Below are 14,307 nucleotides of genomic sequence, written 5' to 3'. Positions count from 1 at the left end.
GGCACAGCTTAGGCCACTTGCTCACCATTTTTGCTCCAGGCAGATATACTACATCCATAACTAGTGGTTTCTGCATTAGCAGGGAGGTGTTTCTGCAATCAAATTGTGTGTGCATCGCCCTTGTCGCAATTTTAGCAAACACAGAAAGGTGCCTATATTTGAGAACAAAAGTCGCCTGGCACACTGCTTAGGAGTTCAACACCTTTTACTTATTTCTAGTTACTACTAATGTGAAAACAAGACTAAATATGACTATTGTTGCTCACTTGACTGTCTTAAGACAATTGTCAAGTAATTTTAACATTCATTACAGACGTCAATTGTTGTACAGTATCATGGCTACGCTGTTGGCATCACCTTTTTCAGTGGATTTCTGCTGTTGTGAGCCTTTAACTATCTGTCTGACTTGTTCACACAGGAGAGAGACGTGACTATCATGGATCCTCTGGGGAGCCTCAACATCATGATGCTAACAAGTCAGAGAAGAGTCTGTCCAGATTCTATCACCTCAAGAAACACCAGCAGAGACCCACAGGGAAGAAATCTATCTGCTGCTCTGACTGTGGAAAACATTGCAAATCTTCATCAGAACTTAAAATACACCAGCGAACACACACAGGAGAGAAACCTCACCACTGTTTTGATTGTGGGAAGAGTTACTTAAGATTAAAAGCACTAAAAGTACACCTGAGAATTCACACTGGAGAGAAACCTTACAGCTGTGATCAATGTGGGAGGAGTTTTACTACATATTTCTCTCTGACTCTACACCAGAGAATACACACAGGAGAGAAACCGTACAGCTGTACTCAATGTGGGAAGAGTTTTACTCAGTCAAGCAACCTGTTATCACACCAGAGGATACACACAGGAGAGAAATCTTTTAGTTGTAATCAATGTATGAAAAGTTTTATTTCATCTAGTTACCTGACTGTACACCAGAGAACACACACAGGAGAGAAACCTTATAGCTGTGATCAATGTGGGAAGACTTATATTTCATCTTGCCATCTGACTAGACACCAGCGAGTACACACAGGAGAGAAACCTTATAGCTGTAATCAATGTGGGAAGAGTTTTACTCGGCCAGACAGCCTGATATCACACCAGAGAACACACACAAGAGAGAAACCTTATAGCTGTGATCAATGTGGGAAGACTTATATTTCATCTTGCCATCTGACTAGACACCAGCGAGTACACACAGGAGAGAAATCTTATAGCTGTGATCAATGTGGGAAGAGTTTTGCTGCATCTGGCTCTCTGACTCTACACCAGAGAACACACACAGGAGAGAAACCTTATAGTTGTGGTGAATGTGGGAAGAGTTTTACTACATCTGGCTCTCTGACTCTACACCAGAGAAGACACACAGGAGAGAAACCTTTTAGCTGTGGTCAATGTGGGAAGAGTTTTACTACATCTGGCTATCTTACTCTACACCAAAGAACACACACAGGAGAGAAACCTTATAGTTGTGGTCAATGTGGGAAGAGTTTTACTACATCTGGCTCTCTGACTCGACACCAGAGAACACACACAGGAGAGAAACCTTATAGCTGTGATCAGTGTGACAAGAGATTCTCCGGTAAAACACATCTGATCAAACATCAGAAAATACATGAAGGAGTTGTTTCATGATATCAATGAATTAATGTCACAATGTAGAATGTTTTAACATTGTAGTAGGAGTATTTTAATGATGTCACAATGTAGAATGTTTAAACATTGTAGAAGGAGTATTTTAATGATGTCACAATGTAGAACCCTAAACGTTTGTCCCCTGTTCTATTGATTTCAACATGATATGGATATTAGCCTCAGGGGGAAAATCCAGGCTCTGAAATGGAAGAGTTACTATTTATGAGATTTAACAAAAAGTGACAAACACAAAAAGAGTTCTGTTACACTTACCACGTTGGTGACGCACTTGAATCAAAATGCAACACTTCAAATGTAGCTAGCTGTTTTCTACAAATTGTCCTCTAACCAGTGATGTACACATTATTCCCAGATTCTGTGTGGTTTTTGAGCTGTTAGTTTTAACAGGACCTGCAACCTCATCTCCCTCCTCTCGGCACAATTGATTTCAACATGATATCGATGAGTTATGACAAATAAGTGTTGTGTTCCTTTGTTTAGTGACCCCTAAATTTAAATGCATCACTCCAAAATGTAGCTGACTGTCTTCTGCAGGTTGCCCTCTAATCAGTGAGGTAAAATATATCTCCCATTTCCATGTGTTTTTTAGTTGTGTTAGTTTCAACATCACGTACAACTTAATTTCCCCCCTAATCGATATCAGTGATTTATTGCTACTTGTCAAAACTACAGCGTGCTTGTGCAGTTTATAAGGTGCTTGTTTTAAAAAATACAAGTAATATGATTATTGTGGCAGATGTTTGTGTATGTAGCACATTTTATGTTTAGGTTTTCAATTAATCACAAACTGTTTCTGCATATTGGTTATTGATTTGGACACGTTAAAACTGTGTTTTGACATTGGGGATATCCCACCTAGCAACATGTCATTGAAAAGCTGTTGAAAGTAGACTATGCAACCAAATATTTCATATTTACATTTCATGTAACATTTAGTCATGATTATTATTTATGTAACCAACTGACATATTTGGGGTACAATTATATTAACATTGTTGCCCTGCTTTTAGAATATCAGGATTCATTCTCAGATGTGCCAACCCAAATGTACTAGAGCATGACATTGGGGACTGGGCCCCGATCCAACAACATGCCTATCTAGTGAACCCTGAAAAGAGAGAGAAGCTCTGCAGTGTGGTGGAAAGTTACTACGGATATTGCAGGAGTTTCCTCTTGAAATCAGACATGTCTGTGGTAAGGACAACTTGGTTTCTGATTGAGGTTTGTCTCTTATTCTTTTCTGTATGTTTTTTGAAACTGCACTGTTGGATAGGGGCTCGTAAAGTCAGCATTTCACTGTTAGGTCTACACCTGTTGTATTTGGCGCATGTGACAATTTGATTTGAGTTTATTTTTGGGCTCGTTCCAAGGGGATGAGGGTTCTAGAAGCTAGTGAGTTTTAGGAAGACGAGAGTTCTAGAAGCTAGTGAGTTTTAGGAAGAAAGAAGAAAAACATATGGTTGTTTATTATTATTTAAATGCATGTTTTTAATTGATGACAGCCAGTAGACACCATGTTTATATTGTAGGAGGTGAAGCATTGTAGTTGATTATAATGTGAAATGGAAGTTGTTTTCTGTTGGTGGTGAGCAAACTTGTCCAACAAAAATGTAGGATATATTTGTTGTCTTAAGGGGGAAGATGTTACAGGCTTTGGTTTTTCCATTTATGTTTTGAGGTTGGACTTTAGCACGTCTAGCTTGTTAGCACATCTAGCTTGTTAGCACGTCTAGCTCGTTAGCACGTCTAGCTCGTTAGCACGTCTAGCTCGTTAGCACGTCTAGCTCGTCAGCACGTAGGACGCACTGATTGGTGTCACCTCGTTAGTCAGTATGTGTTACACCTGTGCTGGCACCTTGGAGGTGTAAACAGGGCCCAGTCAGGAGGCTCTGAGGCCGAGTCAGCTATTTGTGTGAACAGTATGAAAACTAGAATCTGTGTTTACTAGTTAAGACCATTTATGATATAGTATAAGCTAGTAAGGTGCACCTGTAAATGTTTTAAACCTGTAATTGTTTTAAACCTGGACCCCATTTTAGAAGTATTGAAAGATGTAAATGCATGAGTTATATTATTATAGGAACTAACCATGAGATAGAAATGTGGAAATATTCCTGCAGGTTAAAATATTGTTGAAAAACAACTAATTGATTAGGTATGTTTGAGAATAGCATTGTGTGGCTGTGATATGGGAGTTGTGTGACTGTGATATGAGAGTTGTGTGACTGTGATATGAGTCTTAATCTGTCGTCTGGATAGTAACATATAGAAATATGCTGAATCAGATGATTGAAATGTGGATAATTAATAATGATTTTTTAGAAAGCAGCGGAAGGTCTATAGTTCCTGGGAGGCTTGATTTTGCCGTGGTCTCTGGGAGGTTAGAGAACCGTTGCGGATCCCATGGTCTTTGTCCGGGGGAAAAAAAGTGTATTTTTTGTTCTGCTGGGAGTATGTTTGGAGAGCTGCTTCGTAGCTATGGAGAGTCCTTGAAAAAGCAAATGGAATGGCTGTCGTGACTACCTGAGAATTTCTTACGTTTTATATGGATTCTGTGATTATATAAAAATATGATAAATTGTATGTGTGAATAATGATTACTAGAGATTTGATGAAGTAATACTGGGAATATAATTAGATACAATTTAAACAACCCATATGTAGACCAACGTCGGTTTTGAGTTGGTATCTGTAATGGATAATTTGATAAAGATGAGTTTTAAGGATTATTTAACAGTCTACAAAGGCTGGGCAGTTGTCTCAGAAACTGATGGGAGTGTGTCCACTTTAGGGCAAGTTGCCCTAAGGATGAAACTATAAAACGTCCAGGTACTACAATTGAAATAAAACTGCCCTTAAGGCGTAGGGTTCTTCCCAGTATGAGAGGAGTTGCTGGATTTATTGAATAAACCTTTTTCCATAAAGTTAGAGTGAACCAAGGTGTCTGACTAGCTGTTGATGTTGAAGAAGCGTCCCGTAAAGGTTCCTGGAGTTTAGGGGTTCTGGAGTTCCTTTAGGGGTTCTGGAGTTCCTTTAGGGGTTCTGGAGTTCCTTTAGGGGTTCTTCAAATTGAACATTGAAACTGTGGGGGAACCCATATAAGTTCCTCAAAGAACATTTTGGGGTTCATTTTTTAAACTCTCGGTCCACCCTCCCTGCATTATAAAAAACATATTTTAATAACAACAATATTGACAATATTGATTTAAATAATTCATTGTTTATTTAGTGGCACCACAAATGTGAATTAATATTTACAAAATACATTAAAACTTCTTAAGGACAGACGTTAGCGGAACGCCTCACCAATATCCAATGATATGGCGTGGCGCGAAATACAAATACCTCAAAAATGCTATAACTTCAATTTCTCAAACATATGACTATTTTACACCATTTTAAAGACAAGACTCGAGTTCATCTAACCACACTGTCCGATTTCAAAAAGGCTTTACAGCGAAAACAAAACATTAGATTATGTCAGGAGAGTACCCTGCCAAAAATAATCACACAGCCATTTTCAAAGCAAGCATATATGTCACAAAAACCAAAACCACAGCTAAATGCATCACTAACCTTTGATGATCTTCATCAGATGACACTCCTAGGACATTATGTTATACAATACATGCATGTTTTATTCAATCAAGTTCATATTATATCAAAAACCAGCTTTTTACATTAGCATGTGATGTTCAGAACTAGCATACCCACCGCAAACCTCCGGTGAATTTACTAAATTACTCACGATAAACGTTCACAAAATACATAACAATTATTTTAAGAATTATAGATACAGAACTCCTTTATGCAATCGCGGTGTCAGATTTTAAAATAGCTTTTCGGCGAAAGCACATTTTGCAATATTCTGAGTACATAGCTCAGCCATCACAGGCTAGCTAATTTGACACCCACCAAGTTTGGTGCTCACTAAACTCAGATTTACTATTAGAAAAATTTGATTACCTTTGCTGTTCTTCGTCAGAATGCACTCCAGGACTTCTACTTCAATAACAAATGTTGTTTTGGTTCCAAATAATCCATAGTTATATTGAAATAGCTCCGTTTTGTTCGTGCGTTCAGGTAACTATCCGAAGGGTGATGCGCGAGCGCATATCGTGACAAAAAATTTCAAAATATTCCATTACCGTACTTCGAAGCATGTCAAACGCAGGTTAAAATCCATTTTTATGCGATTTTTCTCGTAAAATAGTGATAATATTCCAACCGGGTGATGTTGTATTCATTCAAACACTGAAAGAAAAACATGGAGTCCTCTTGTGGAAGCGCATCTCCAGTGTCATTGTTCTCAGCAGGACCACTCACAAAATCTCCTGCTGTTCTTCGCCCAGAGACAGCAGACACCTCATTCTACTTTCTGGTGCCTTCTGAGAGCCAATGGAAGCCTTAGAAAATGTCACGTTACAGAACAGATGCTGTATTTTCGATACAGATTGTCAGACAGGGCACTTCCTGTATGGAATCTTCTCAGGTTTTGGCATGCCATTTGAGTTCTGTTATACTCACAGACACCATTCAAATAGTTTTAGAAACTTTAGAGTGTTTTCTATCCAAATCTACTAATTATATGCATATTCTAGTTTCTGGGCAGGAGTAGTAACCAGATTAAATCGGGTACGTTTTTATCCGGCCCTGAAAATACTGCCCCCAATACCATAACAGGTTAAAAAATTGCAACATTTCTGCAGACATGTCAGACCATAATAAATAATACATTCACTTTGTATAGTGCTTTTCATGACATTTAAAATATATAAATAATGATGTACAATAAAAACAACATTAAAAATGAATCATAGGTAAACTAACAATATTGTAGACTTGATGCTAAATACAGATTTTTCAGCTTTAGTGTGTATATCATATCCACTTAGTTATGTTAGGAAGTTTTCCATCTTTATGACCGGCCCTGGTAACTTCACCCCAACTTCTCTGATCCCCAGAACAGAGTAACTTAACAACATAAGTGTTTTTCTGACATTTTGGGGAAATTGAAGGGAAAATAAAAATCCAGTCGTAGCAGAGCCCCAAGTCCCATGGGGACGTCCTCGGGGGCCTGGATGTTCTCCCCATCAAAGGCCAGCGGGATTTCACTCTCATGGTGAAATGGATTTCCACTGATGTGCAGTAAAGGAGTGAAATCTGTGTCAACAAAAGTAAGAAAAGATGAATACACATACAATTAACAAAGAACATAACAAATGTTCAGCTGTAGTTTTATATAAGCATGCACACCTATGTTTATGAAGAAACAGATTATTTGTGCAGAGGCATACCTTGTCACGGACATAAAGTCCACTCGGGTCCTCATTGAAGAGGTAGGGCAAGAGCAGAATCGCTGCTGTGCTCTCCAGTCCTAGTAAAGTAAAGCAATGTCCTTACTACACTTGCTAATTTTATTACAAAATACATTAGAGAAAGGGAAGGAATAAGAGCAAATCCCTCTTCTGTATTGTCCTTCAGGGACTGTCAAAATAGCAGGATGATGTCCTCACCCCTGCCTCGCCTCTCTACCTCTAGTCCTTGGATGATCTTTTTGTCTATATCCATTCCTTGGACTTGATTCATTTCTGAGAAGATCTGAAAAGATCATTTGCACACATTTGTATGCTAATAGATGTCAGTTTGTATTGACTGCTATGTAGGTTAAATGTACACTTCAAATGCAGCTGTCTTACAACATATCTGTACCTTCTTCTTGATCCCAATTGCATTGTGTCCATGTTCTGTCCTATAAGAGTTTCAAAGGAAGAGAAAATGTGTCAAAGAATAGTCTTTAAAAAACCTAAATATATATATTAAGTAAATATTGAAAGATACAATGTAATGCAAAATAGAAGAACATATTGGAGAAAGCACTAGCCAATATAGTACTGCCATACAGGCCTAATATCACATTTCAAGATATCTTTGTATACAAATTGTTCAATATTTTATCAGGCTGACTTGAAACATTTTGCTGCGTGGCAATACTGTGTTTGGATTCTGAAGGACATTTATACAAAAGAGGTAGTCTAGACACTGTATTAATACCATTATGCATTTGAATCCCATCTACAGCTACCATCTAAGATATTAATTTCCCTCCACAAGGGGGTGGACATGTAACGTTTCCTAAATGGGATAGTATTGTACATGTAACGTCTCCAAAATGGGATAGTATTGTACATGTAACGTTTCCATAATGGGATAGTATTGTCCATGTAACGTTTCCTAAATGGGATAGTATTGTACATGTAACGTTTCCAAAATGGGATAGTATTGTACATGTAACATTTCCAAAATGGGATAGTATTGTACATGTAACGTTTCCAAAATGGGATAGTATTGTACATGTAACGTTTCCAAAATGGGATAGTATTGTACATGTAACGTTTCCAAAATGGGATAGTATTGTACATGTAACGTTTCCAAAATGGGATAGTATTGTACATGTAACGTTTCCAAAATGGCATAGTATTGTACATGTAGCGTTTCTAAAATGGGATAGTATTGTACATGTAACGTTTCCAAAATGGGATAGTATTGTCCATGTAACGTTTCCAAAATTGCATAGTATTGTACATGTAGCGTTTCTAAAATGGGGTAGTATTGTACATGTAACGTTTCCAAAATGGGATTGTATTGTACATGTAACGTTATGCCCCCTTGTGAGTTAATAGGCAGGCAGGCAGTTAGAAACGCCAAGGCTAGCTTTTTCAAACAGAAATTTGCTTCGTGCTACTCCAACTCTAAAAAGTTCTGGGACATTGTAAAGTCCATGGAGAATAAGAACACCTCCTCCTAACTGCCCACTGCACTGAGGATAGGAAACTCTGTCACCACCGATAAGCCCACTATAATTGAGAATTTCAATAAGCATTTTTCTACGGCTGGCCATGCTTTACACCTAACTACCCCTATTGCATTCAACAGCACTGCACCCCCCACAGCTACTCGCCCAAGCCTCCACCATTTCTCCTTCTCCCAAATCCATTCAGCTGATGTTCTGAAAGAACTGCAAAATCTGGACCCCTACAAATCAGCTGGGCTTGACAATCTGGACCCTTTCTTTCTAAAATTATCTGCCGAAATTATTGCAACCCCTATTACTAGCCTGTTCAACCTCTCTTTTGTGTCGTCTGAGATTCCCATAGATTGGAAAGCAGCTGCTGTCATCACCCTCTTCAAAGGAGGTGACACTCTTGACCCAAATTGCTACAGACCTATATCCATCCTACCCTGTCTTTATAAGGTCTTCGAAAGCCAAGTCAACAAACAGATTACCGACTATTTCGAATCCCACCGCACCCTCTCCGCTATGCAATCTGGTTTCAGAGCTGGTCATGGGTGCACCTCAGCCACGCTCAAGGTCCTAAACGACATTGTAACCGCCATCGATAAGAAACAATACTGTGCTGCCGTATTCATTGACGTGGCCAAAGCTTTTGACTCTGTTAATCACCACATCCTCATCGGCAGACTTAGTAGCCTTGGTTTCTCAAACGATTGCGTCGCCTGGTTCACCAACTACTTCTCTGACAGAGTTCAGTGTGTCAAATCGGAGGGCCTACTGTCTGGACCTCTGGCAGTCTCTATGGGGGTACCACAGGGTTCAATTCTTGGGCCGACTCTTTTCTCTGTATACATAAATGATGTCGCTCTTGCTGCTGGTGAATCTCTGATCCACCTCTACGCAGACGACACCTTTCTGTATACTTCTGGCCCTTCTTTGGACACTGTGTTAACAACCCTCCAGACGAGCTTCAATGCCATTCAACTCTCCTTCCGTGGTCTCCAACTGCTCCTAAACACAAGTAAAACTAAATGCATGCTCTTCAACCGATCGCTGCCTGCACCTGCCCGCCCATCCAGCATAACTTCTCTGGACGGTTCTAACTTAGAATTTGTGGACAACTACAAATAACTAGGTGTCTGGTTAGACTGTAAACTCTCCTTCCAGACTCACATCAATCATCTCCAATCCAAAGTGAAATCTAGAATTGGCTTCCTATTTCGCAACAAAGCATCCTTCACTCATGCTGCCAAACATACCCTCGTAAAACTGACCATCCTACCAATCCTCGACTTCGGCGATGTCATTTACAAAATAGCCTCCAATACCCTACTCAACAAGCTGGATGCAGTCTATCACAGTGCCATCCGTTTTGTCACCAAAGCCCCATATACAACCCACCACTGCGACCTGTACGCTCTCGTTGGCTGGCCTTCACTTCATAATCGTCGCCAAACACATTGGCTCCAGGTCATCTACAAGACCCTGCTAGGTAAAGTACCCCCTTATCTCCGCTCACTGGTCACCATAGCAGCACCCACCTGTAGCACGCGCTCCAGCAGGTATATCTCTCTGGTCACCCCTAAAGCCAACTCCTCCTTTGGTCGTCTCTCCTTCCAGTTCTCTGCTGCCAATGACTGGAACGAACTACAAAAATCTCTGAAACTGGAAACACTTATCTCCCTCACTAGCTTTAAGCACCAGCTGTCAGAGCAGCTCACAGATTACTGCACCTGTACATAGCCCATCTATAATTTAGCCCAAACTACTACCTCTTCCCCTACTGTATTTATTTATTTTGCTCCTTTGCACCATATTATTTATATTTGAACTTTGAACTTTCTTCAAACTACAAATCTACCTTTCCAGTGTTTTTTCTTGCTATACTTTATTTACTTTGCCACCATGGCATTTTTTTTGCCTTTACCTCCCTTATCTCACATCATTTGCTCACATTGTATATAGTCTTATTTTTTTCTACTGTATTATTGACTGTATGTTGTTTTACTCCATGTGTAACTCTGTGTTGTTATATGTTGTCGAACTGCTTTGCTTTATCTTGGCCAGGTCGCAATTGTAAATGAGAACTTGTTCTCAACTTGCCTACCTGGTTAAATAAAGGTGAAAGAAAATAAATAAAAAAAATAAAAAAATAGTATTACATGCTGTAGCAGGCTATATAAGAGGAAGACCTACATTGACGATTCAGTTCGTTGTAACATCTCGTCTGGACAGGTCACCGTCCTTAGTTAGCTTCGTTAACTAACTAACTAACTAACGTTAGCTAGTTCATTATCACAAAAGTGAGAACTGCTCTAGATTGGAAACTTACGTTAATGAGTGTAAAACCATGTTGGCTTTATGGAAACGATATACAATATATGGGAAAGAATATAGTTGAGGAAATAATCCAAACCTAGTTGTGCCTAGTTAGGACATAACGTTAGCTAGCTAGCTAACGGTACTGTACTGTAGCTCATACAACGCCGACGGTCAATCCCGGCTTTCTAATATTTACGTTCATTAACTATAGTAACGTTATGGAAGATATTCACAGAAAACCAGCATTGTCTTCGTTATTCATTATTAGTATGTTATATTATTATAATAAATGATTTCGAGACATATTCAGAGCCAAACATCAACCCAACTTAACCTTTTTAACTGTTGTCGCATCCAAACTTGTCACCATCGTTTTCAGTTGTAATTGCGAAATTCCCGGAAGAAGTCCAGCAACAACGGAGGTTCCTCGATGAACCCACCTTCTAACATGTTCTTTGAAGAACCTTTTGGGGCTGTTTTTCATTGACCAAGAACCCTATGGTTCTTAGGGGATCTGAGAACAACTCCAGTTGAACCCTTCATTTTTAGAGTGTAGTCGGCTCTATTTACTCTCAGATTTAAACATGATAATTAGTATCAACGATCAAGTCAGCTGCTGCTGCTCCAATACAGTATGAGGTGAGACGGTGAACTGATGTTGAACTGGGCAGTCAGCTGCTGCTGCTCCAATACAGTATGAGGTGAGACGGTGAACTGGGCAGTCAGCTGCTGCTGCTCCAATACAATATGAGGTGAGACGGTGAACTGATGTTGAACCGGGCAGTCAGCTGCTGCTGCTCCAATACAGTATGAGGTGAGACGGTGAACTGATGTTGAACCGGGCAGTCAGCTGCTGCTGCTCCAATACAGTATGAGGTGAGACGGTGAACTGATGTTGAACTGGGCAGTCAGCTGCTGCTGCTCCAATACAGTATGAGGTGAGACGGTGAACTGGGCAGTCAGCTGCTGCTGCTCCAATACAATATGAGGTGAGACGGTGAACTGATGTTGAACCGGGCAGTCAGCTGCTGCTGCTCCAATACAGTATGAGGTGAGACGGTGAACTGATGTTGAACCGGGCAGTCAGCTGCTGCTGCTCCAATACAGTATGAGGTGAGACGGTGAACTGATGTTGAACTGGGCAGTCAGCTGCTGCTGCTCCAATACAGTATGAGGTGAGACGGTGAACTGGGCAGTCAGCTGCTGCTGCTCCAATACAGTATGAGGTGAGACGGTGAACTGATGTTGAACCGGGCAGTCAGCTGCTGCTGCTCCAATACAGTATGAGGTGAGACGGTGAACTGATGTTGAACTGGGCAGTCAGCTGCTGCTGCTCCAATACAGTATGAGATGAGACGTTGAATCATAATGATGAAGTTAATTAAAATGAATTAGTGAAACTGTTAAAAAATAGTATATGTCATATTAAATATATTACTGTATTGTTATCATATAGAAACATCATGGAATATTGTACATCATCTTAAATATATCACTCTATTGTTATCATATAGAAACATCATGGAATATTGTACATCATATTAGCATCAACATAGATTATTGTTTCATTCAATTTCACATAATAAGGATATTTCATATTTTCAAGTTCAGAAGTCAGAACCCATCACCTGCTATGTAAAAGAGACGGAAGAATGCACAATGGTCAATGCTATCTGGGATCCTTGGGACATCTCTACCCAAAACCCTAACCTCAACCCTAACCTTAACCATTTTAAATGTCAACTTCAACGGGCTAGGGACGTCCCAAGGATGTATCTTTACCTGAAAATGTATGATCTAAGTGATTGATAGTTGGTATTCAGCAGTCATAAAGCCTAATTTACTTTAATGAACTACTAAAATAGTGATTTTGTCAGACAGCATAGACAGCAGCTCTACACTTTATTGACTGACTGATCCATTCATCCTTCCATCCCTCCTCAGCCTTCCTCTCCTCTGAAGACCCAGTGAGGGTGGAGCTCAGTCAGAGAGCTGTTGAGGGACTGGTTAGGAAGAACACTTCTACAGCCAGAGAGGTGAGAGGTCACACATGGTGTAGATGGTAAATATTTATGTCCCCTTAGTGGTTCATCACGTCAGCAAAAGGGAATATGTTCCATCATCTATGTTTATTTACATTAGTGCAAATTGTCCACTGATATTGGTGTAATTTCTCACCCCTTTTGGCTGTATGAAAGTTAATTTCCCCTCAGACACACACATTTGTTCTTTGTTATTACCCGGGCCACTGCCTGTTCAGCCTGCTATCATCCAGAAGGCGAGGTCAGTACAGGTACATCAAAGCTGAGACCGAGAGACAGAACCTGTTTTTCAATCTCAAGATCATCAGACTGTTAAATAGCATCACTAACACAGAGGCTGCTGCCTACATGCTTCTTTGAGGGATTTTTATGCCATAATGTATCCAGACATTTAAAGCAGAAATCTGTGATTGGTACATGTATGTGTGGGCTTTAAATGAATGATATATATTGTAGCCATTGCTTCATGAAGAATATAACTTACCCCATCCCTCGGCTGTTTGCCCCCAAAGAATGGCAGGGTGACGGCTTTGTTAATTTTTGAATCCCAGATTGCCCCTTTAATGTAACAGATCATTAAAAACAGCTTAAGTATTGTCCTTTAATAAGTTGCAATTTAACTGTTACATGAATAACAAGACAATCAACCTATGTTGAGTACACAATTTACTACCAATACTAATGACAGTATTCACAACAACAAAACTATGTACAACACAACGATCTTAGATGAAGGAGAACAGGAAAAATCATATTTTCAAAACAGGTGTGAAGTTAGTGGTAGAAAAATTCAAGTCCAGTCAGTCAAGTGGGTTTAAATATAAAAATATTCTGTTAACTTGGCATTTGATCATTTAAAAAACATGTTTTGGACCTGCCAAAACATTCAGGAGATAAAGGTGCTCAAAGTTGACCCACTTTGCATACCCCACCAAACCATGAGACATCCATGTCTTCATAACTTTAAAAGAGAAACGATTGAATTTGATCTCATTTAACGTATTACTGCAGTGGGCTAAATCAGGGTCCCACAGAATGTTTCTTGATATTCTTCAACCCTCCTGCTGTCCTCGGGTCAAAATGACCCGCCACTGTGTTGAACCAAGTTTTATTACATTTCTATATTTTGTGGATGATTTGTAAGAAGGAGGCAGTGAGACTTTCTTTAATTAGCATCAAGGAAAACAATCCCTTCCATTATATTATTCAACTTGAATTTTCAATGACCTGTCCTAGACTGACCCCAGTAGTACAAAAGTGAACTGTTGCCTTTATTCATGTATCCATGTAAGCTGTAGGAAAGAAAATATACTAATATTGTCACTGGTACATGTCCGTACATGTCCGTACATGTCCAGACATGTGGAGCAGTGAAAACAATCCCCTCCATGATATTATTCAACTTGGAATGTGATGACCTGTCCTAGACTGACCCCAGCAGTACAAAAGTTGAACTACACGTCCGTACATGTCCAGACATGTGTA

The sequence above is a fragment of the Salmo trutta genome, chromosome 17 (assembly GCF_901001165.1).
Source record: "Salmo trutta chromosome 17, fSalTru1.1, whole genome shotgun sequence".
Classification (NCBI taxonomy): domain Eukaryota; kingdom Metazoa; phylum Chordata; class Actinopteri; order Salmoniformes; family Salmonidae; genus Salmo; species Salmo trutta.
This window is presented reverse-complemented; position numbering follows the sequence as displayed.